Genomic DNA, 8426 nt, shown 5'->3' with positions numbered 1-8426 from the left:
CTACTCCCATGACTGCCATTTCGTACAACAACAGGGAATGGAAAAAACAGACCATCTCCTGGCAGTGCGGGCAGGCTGACACAATGGCAGAGCTAGAGCTTGTTGCTGATGACCCTGTCATGCACAACATACAGCCTCATAGGTAATTTAAGAAATGTGTAAGAGTGTCCTTACTTAATGTTACCCAGCAAGGCACTGTGGGATCTATTTAAGCAAATCCTAAAGACAGCATACTCTTAACTTGTAAGCAGCTTCGGGGTCAACACCTCCCAGACAAACTTTCCCATCTGCAGTTTTTCTAAGTGCAAAATTTGCCCTTACATTGTTTTCACATTATAAAAGTGCATGTAGATGTTACCAAACCATGAACAGTTTGGGAGTAGATCTGACATAAACAAAGTATGGTTTCCAAGGCATATATCCCAAGGAAGGTTATCCATATCCAGCACTGCAGGCCAATCAGATGAGAAACCAAGAATTAAAAGATCATTGTAGACAAAGATTATGGAGGAGTACAGCTCTCTGGGTGAAGGATCTCCTGAATCATATTACTTCTACATTTCAAAACTGGAAGATCACTGCTTTCACTCTTTCTGACTAAAGTTAGAAACACATGCACAGAAATAGGCACCTAGATTAATGACCTGTTTTCCAAAATGCTGTAAATTCCCAGCCATCAAAGGCACCTTTGAATCTTCACTTACAAATTTAGACCACGAGGCATGAAAAATGTGTCCGTTGCCTCCTAATAGCACCTATCCGAATATAGGAATTCAGCAGAAAGGCTCCGGAAAAAAACTTCACCCGACATGGTTATGGCAGATGGATGTAAACTGCTTACTATAACAAATCACCGGAGTCTGAAGGCGCTGCTCCGAAGCTGGGGTGTGCTGCCAGGCTGCGGGTTTTCCCTGCCAGGGGCTCTGCCTGCTCAGCCCTGGCCCCGGAGCACGGCGGAGATCAGCCACTCTGGGCCCATCTACGTTGCACTTGTATTTACGTGGGGCTGCGCTGGCCGCTTTGGGCGTCGCTAGCAAGGACGTGGTGGCAGCAGGGAGCTCAGCAAACGTCAGCAAGCACGGTGCTGAGTCAAGGGGTCAGGCTGGTGGGCCCCTCTGCTCTCAGGGTTATACTGCTAGCAGCATTTTAAAGCTAGGGCAGGGTAGTTATCCCAAGATACAGGCACTTCAGCTTGAGTAGGGTGTTTTGAAATCCCCAGCCTGTGCTGGATTTCCTTGCAGTTATTGACCCTAATCTGACCATCAGAATTACCATCATGTGAGAAGGCAGCGTGGTGAGATTACAGCTCCTTCTCCCTGTAACTTTTGATTGACAGTGGGCTAAGAAAACATCATCCACTAAGGAGGCATAATATAAAATGCCCCGCTGCAGGCACGAGCTGCGACACAAGTGCCCCAGTGCAGGGGGAGCAATGGAAAGACTCGTCTATATTCCAGTAGATTATGAGGCAGAATGAGCAGCAGATTCTGGCTTGTTTAATACAAACTGTAGAATTTATTTCAGCTGGTCTTTGGATTAATTCAGTGACTGACGTACATTTGGTGAAGTCCTATCTTTCATAAAGACTTGAACTGAAGATGGCAAGAGACAGAGGATAAAGAACCTCACGGGGTTTATTCCAGCCGTTAATCATCCTCGCCGCTAAAAGGTGTGTCGTATTCAGTGTGTCCAGATTCAACTTCCAGGCACTAGCTCTTGTCACACGTCTCTGTTTTGTTCAACAGCCCTTTGGTACTTCCTATTTTCTCCCTCTTAAGACGTTCATATCTTACGTGCTGGTTTGTAAAGATACCACTTTATCTTCTTCTTTTTAACTAGCTAAACAGATAACCCTCTCTCTCACTGTAACACACTTTTTCTAGCTTGGAAGTAAGCACTAAGGCTGTTCACTGCACTTGCAAGCATAACTTGACTTTTTGAAAGGAGATACTAGCATCCAGCAAAACAACAATTCGTCTTTCTGGCTGTAGGAGTTGGAGCACTCACCGAGTCCTTCGGGGCCTCCTGGCACGAAGGTTAGCTCTGCATAAATCAGGCCGTACCTCTCATATCAAGTTCTTCCTGAATCTTTGGGCTGTATTGTATTGTTTCAGTTGAGAGTACAGAGCATTACCAGATTAATAAAAAAACCCTACGTATTTAGACAACATTCCTCATGTGCACAGTAGCATTCTTTCTAGCCATACATCTTTTTAACAAACGTAAAATATTGTAAGGAGGAACTATTTAAATTCTATCTGCAGTAATACGACTAATTTCATTCCTTAAAACCAGGCTTTTTGACATCTGGAAGTGCAAAGGAGCTTCTAAACACTTACAAATCTCCCTAAATGGAAATAAATATATATAAATACTTTCTTTTTCCCCCCATGTTATGCTTTTAGGCCAAGAAGTGATGTGTTAAATTACATCAGGGATGGTCTAAAGCTCAGTCCTAATGATCTGATGGGTTGCTTATAGAGAAAATGCGAAGACATCCTTAAGGAAAGCAGTGGTGGTTGTTTTCAGTGAATCACAGATTGCTTGCAATGGCTCTGAAGACTGTGTATATATGAGAACTCTTCTTTTGTTAAGGATTATAGACTGTTCTATTACTTGTTAAACACAGTAGGAGTGTTACTGCAGGTCAGAGAGGACTGTCATTGGTAAAAATTCCTGTGATCCATAGCTTTGCTCAACGGCCAGTTTTGGGGTTTCTGTCTCAGAACAAGCTACAGCACATACACTTCAAGAAGGAGAAAAAATATGCAAGGATATGAAATGTGCTTTCAGAAATATTTACAAGATCTTCCAAAGTCCTAGTTACTTGCATTTGTCCCTGGAAAGCACATATGCCAATGTTACAGCCCTCAGCCTTTCAGCAAGGGTAAGAAACTGAAACAGATTTAAAGAAAATAATAATTTAATACTGTCATATACAAATAAAGTCTTGAGCTCAAAGGGCTCCATTAGACTAAGCAGAGGAAAAAAAAAGCCTTTAGAAATTATTATTCCTTTTAAATATTATTATTTTCCTCAAGGAACATCTTAAAGAGACTGCAACTGCCCAGCCTTGCTGTGATATCTGTACAGCAGCCTGTTGGATTAACTGTGCAGGAGATTTAAAGGGGTTATTCCAGGTTTCGCACCAGTGCTGGAAATATAAAATTACACCAGACCCAAACTGAATTAAGTAGTTAAGAACCCAGCCTAACACATTAAAATGACCTTCTCGCTACCGATTTAATGTTTTTCAAGCAAAGCCATGATCCTTAGCCACCGATGTAAATGGATTTGCTATTGACTGTAGCAAAAACAAAATTGAGGCTCATTTGTGGTTCAAGACTTTTTGCAAAGGGATTTAGCACATTTAATGCACAGTGATAAAACAAAAGCAACATTGAACATGTAATAGATACACAGAGAAGGGACAAGAGTAGAATAAAATAAAAGGTTGTCCATTTTAGAAGAAAGTCCCCCTTCCCACTCTACCTTTTCAATTTTTCCTGTTCTGTTTTCCGCCTTCCTTCCTTCTTCCTTTCCTTTTCTTTCCCTTCCTTTCTTTTCTTTGCCTTTCTTTGCCTTGCCTTGCCCATTCTAGAAGGCAGTTACATATTTGCTGAGTTCCTCTTTACTACGAATATAACTCAGCTCATGCTAAGTTATGCATATGCTTACATATCTTTCCTGACTACTATTTAGGTGAAGTCAGGCCTTAATTAGGATCTTCAGGGATTTCTCCAGCTGATAACAAGATGCTCACAGAGGCTGCCTTTACCACGGGAAAGCCACGCTCACTGCGGCTTCTCTGCTGTTAAAAAGAGAGGCTCTTGCAGAGGGCACTTCAGGGCAGGACCCTCACCTCGCTGTTCTGAATCAGCCCCTGGAAAGCTTCTCTTCCTTAATTTCGGAGCAACGATGGGAAATCCTTTCCATGCCACGTGCCTCGTGTCTCATCCTGTGCCAGACCCTGCGCCCCGTGCGTGGAAGCTCCCACGCCCGCCCCGGGGCGAGGGGCTTCGGTCACCGTTTCTGCTGTTCAGGCGGTGCCTGTCTCTGGCCCCCTTGGGGCTGCAGGGCAGGAGCTGGCAGAGGAGCCCGGCGCAGGGCAGGGGGGCAGCTACTGCGGCCCCGGGAGCTGAAGGACACCCACTCCCCCAGACTAATGTCAGCAGCAAATATTCCTTTGATGGCCCTTCTTGAGGAGAGAGCACTGGGTAAAAGCTGAGGTTGACAAGTCCATCACTTTTATCTTACTATGTTTTCTTTTAGGATAAGCACGGCACGCACATACGTGAGCATTGAGAAAGGGGAGAAGACACAGCCGTGTGTACCAGAGACTCGCGTCATGCTGTGGCAGATCCTCCATCACTTGGCGTTTTCATGGCTGTGCTCCAGTCTACCCTTGCTTTGGCACCCACCTTGTTCCTATGCTTAAGTGCCTAATGATGCCGTTTTCCTGAACAAATGCCTGCGCTGCTCCTTAGACAGGGCAGAAGGAAATTCACCTACCGCAGAGGGAGATCCTGTCTGACAAAATTTGAATATCCAAGTCAGGCAGACAAATTCCCTTGTGGGAAAGCTCCTCTCCTCTGACATGCCCAACCGGTGAGTTTGCCTACGTTTTTGAAACTGCCGTACGTCAAAGAGCGGGGTATAAACCTGCCACATGAGAAGGTTCGGTATCCACTGTCTACTGAGTCTTTCCGGAGCTGGGGAAGGAGTCAGATCATGATCTCAGTCTGACTTTCTCTTTGACAGAGCTTTTCAAAATCATGAGCAAGCCTAATAGCTGCTTATGAAAATTAGGGTATGAAAATTAATCATAATGTGCATCACCTCTTTTCATCCAGCTATCAAAACTGGGAGTGAACTTAGAAACTCCTATTTTTACAGAGGAGGAAGCAGATGCCTAGTGAATCGATGAAGCAGAAAGAGGAGACAGGCTCCTGACTCCTCCTTCTCCTCCCTACCCGCTCACCCGCTACGCCTCCTGTATAGGTACCTGCCATGCTGCCCTTGGCTGTCATTTGTGAAAGGTGTTAGTAAACCAGCTGTTCTTAGCTGTCCCTGGGCAGAGCCCATGGACGCCACCCCGGGCTGAATACCTGTCAAGTACCCTAGATAGATACAACCAGGCAACCAGGCAAGTGCTGGTCCAAATGGCTCCCATGCCTTAGGGACTGTGGAGAGGGCGGAGAGGAGGTGCAAGTGCATTTTCCAGCAACAGCAGCAGCCTCAGCATGCCACCTGCCTCTCTGTCGTCACGTTCTCCCAAAAAAGACTGTGCATGAGGACCTCCCCATTCACAGTCTGTTCATGAGGCGTACTACTCACAGGTGAAGAGTTTTGTTACGGGGGGGGTCAACGAGAATGTGTTTGAGTCTTAGCAGCAGAGGCTCCGCTTGCACCCTTCTCAGATCAAGCGTTCAAAGGCAGGACTCCACCACTCTGTTGTGACTTACTCAGTAAAAGTTGTGTTACAATCAAAGAAAAAAAGCTCCGATTTAGGCACCAAGCAGAGATGAGATCCTAGAAGTTCAGGCTATGCCTGAGGGATGAGTGCTGAAAGATGTCTGGAAAAGGAGCTAGCAGCGAAGTCCACAACGCCAACGCGCCAGCAAGAATAGATTGCAGAACTCGGAAAGAGTTTTAAGGGTTACTCAGATTGTATGTCAGCATGTGCTGGCAATTTGCCTTCTACATAGTGGCAGTGGGTATCAGCTTAAATCCACTTTATAGCTCCCTACAAAAAGAATGCATTTTCTTAAAGAGCTTTAAAGAAAAACAACGCAAACTCGATACAAATTGACCTGTCTTTAGACAGGAAGAAATCAGCCTGTTACTAAGTTCAATAAAAATAATTACTTTACCTGACTCTAGCTATTGGATAAGCAAAACCTTAGTCACATGGATGAGAACTGGAAGAAGACGTTAGCAGCAGAGAGGCAATTTTAGCAGTTCTGTGTTTGATTCCCATGGAGAATTTCATATGTCAGTCAAATTTCCTAAACAAAAAATTTTTGGCAGTCCCATGGAAAGTAGTATATATACAGATAGACTCATTGGCTTGCTTTCACCTAAGCTTGGTTTGATACAAGGAGATAAATACATTAGTTGTTTTATGAGTTCTTTCCATTCGGATTTTTAGCTGGCACAAGTCAGTGGACCTTCAGTGATTCAGGTCTGAATTACATTCACACCAAAGTCAAGGCAAGGCACTTCAGTGAAGCTACATTGATTTACGCTCGCTGAAAATCTGGTGAATATTTAAAGCCTCTTCTGTAGTGATATAAATAGAGTGCAAAGTCAGAGTGAAATTGTGGATACATAAGAATTTTAATATTTGGCTGTAACGCAAATGTATGTGGCTATGTAACTAAAAATTTATGAATACACATTTTACTCCTCAGTATGTGACAGGATTAATGTAAGGGAATACAACTGGGTGACCCAAAGTCCACTCATTCCGTACGAGTGCCACTCCTGGTGCCACTGCATCTGTACGTAAAGGTGGGTCCTTATACAATACTCATGTTCCCTCTGTATTGTTACGGGAATTGTAGCTCAGCCAGGTGTGGAAGCTCGCATAGATATGACCACCAGCTCCAGCAGCTGTCCATCAGCCCAGGCTTCTCTCTGTTGTGACCGTGGTAACAGCCCTTGGCAGAGCCTCCTGGGGTACCAGACCCCTGGAGTATCAAATACCCCAGCCCCAAGCCTTCTGGTCTGCAGGAGAATGGGCAGGAGACTGGAGCCACAGAAGATGAGAGGAAGAAGAAACATAGATGTAAAGAATAAAGAATTAAAAGTGTAGTACGGAAGGACAAGCATTAGTGCAGGCAAGAGATGCAAGGTAAAGCATGTAAAAAGAAAAAGAACCAGAGAGGCATGGGCAGAGATAGATAGAGGTGATGATAAAACTGTGCCAGGACAGAGACCAAAGAAATAAGAATGGTTTCTAAGCAATTGCAGGGTAAGGTTTCCACCCAAATCCAGGTATCACAGCTCTGAAACCATCTCCGAGATGTAGGTCTCGATGGTGCCTCTCTGATAATCTACCTCTGCAGCCTGCAGAGTTGGTCCTTCTCAGTTTTGGCGGTTTGTGAATGGGTTTTTCTGTTTGCTCTTCTCTTCTCATTGTGGATAAAGGACAAAATGTGCCCTGTAGAGAGTCGGTCATGGAAACTCCCTATAAGAGTACCTGTGACACAGTAGTGCTGCCAGCAGCATGGATTAGCTCTGTTTTTCAGGACATGCAAAGAATTAGTTGGCATTTATGCTTCTATTCCCTTCCAGGAGTCATCACAGGTGTAATATTTTATGTCTTGTTAATCACCTTCACCAACACAATGTTTATTTTCTTCTGTTTGCTCTGACTTTGGACAAAAGGTAGCTTGCTATGGCATGCAAAGGCAGTATCTCTAGGACAGAATGATGTAAACTTCTACGTGAATTCATGTAAATAATGATACCTTCTACTGACGATGGTATTGGGAGATGGTAACATTCTCATGAATGCAGTTCCCAGTGGAAATAACACAATGGAGGAAACTTCTACGGCATTTGCTGTGTACTTCAGCCATTCTCTACTGTCAACAACAGGGAGCTGTGAAGCCCAGATTTCCTGCATGGGAAGAGCAGTTCAAGGAATGCAAGTTTGATATATACAGTTTAGTGCTTTACATGAATTTCACTCCTGAATGGCTTTAAAATAGCTTTTCCCTTCCCTTGCAAGATGAAATTTCCAGTTGACAAACAGCTTGACTTGGAACCCATTTGTGTGCTAGGAAAATATTGTATATCAACCGTTTCTGAGAAAAAAATCACCATAGTGAAACTTATCTTTTAGAATAACCATGCAAAAAATCGCTGATGGGCAAATGCTTGGTGATTAGTGTTTATCATGGTTCCTTTTTAAGTAGTGACTTCTATTTTTATGCTGAACTTTCTCTAAATGGTGACACAATGTTATCTCAAGACCTTTCAGCCAGATAAGACCATGCCATTTTCCTCAGAAATGGTCTTCTGTCTATGGATTTTGTATATATTTGGGGTAGGGAGGCACTGTGGGAAGCAAACACTGACTGTATTTAAATTACTTTTTAAAGTAGAATTCTTAAAAGTTTATGTTAGTTAGGGAGTTGACCTGAAAGTTTTTGGTAACTTGTATAACGTCGAGATAGACCTTATACCGGATTTGTCCAAAGACTTTGGACAGATGTTCTGGAAAGCAAAAAGAACAGCCCTAAAAAAGATAAGGAAAATTAATGTTCTAAAATCTCTGTGACCATCCACCTTGGGCAGAGAAAAGTCACAGCACTCAAAAGTACCCCCTACCAACATGTGAGTAGGCATCTTGAACGGAGCAAAAGCCTGTTCAAGAGATGTGATGTCCAGCAGACCACCATCTGGCTTATTGGCTG

This window comes from Calonectris borealis, chromosome 3 (genome assembly GCF_964195595.1).
Source record: "Calonectris borealis chromosome 3, bCalBor7.hap1.2, whole genome shotgun sequence".
In the NCBI taxonomy this organism is placed as follows: Eukaryota; Metazoa; Chordata; class Aves; order Procellariiformes; family Procellariidae; genus Calonectris; species Calonectris borealis.
The sequence above is the reverse complement of the archived record's forward strand: the minus strand, read 5'-3'. Positions refer to the sequence as shown.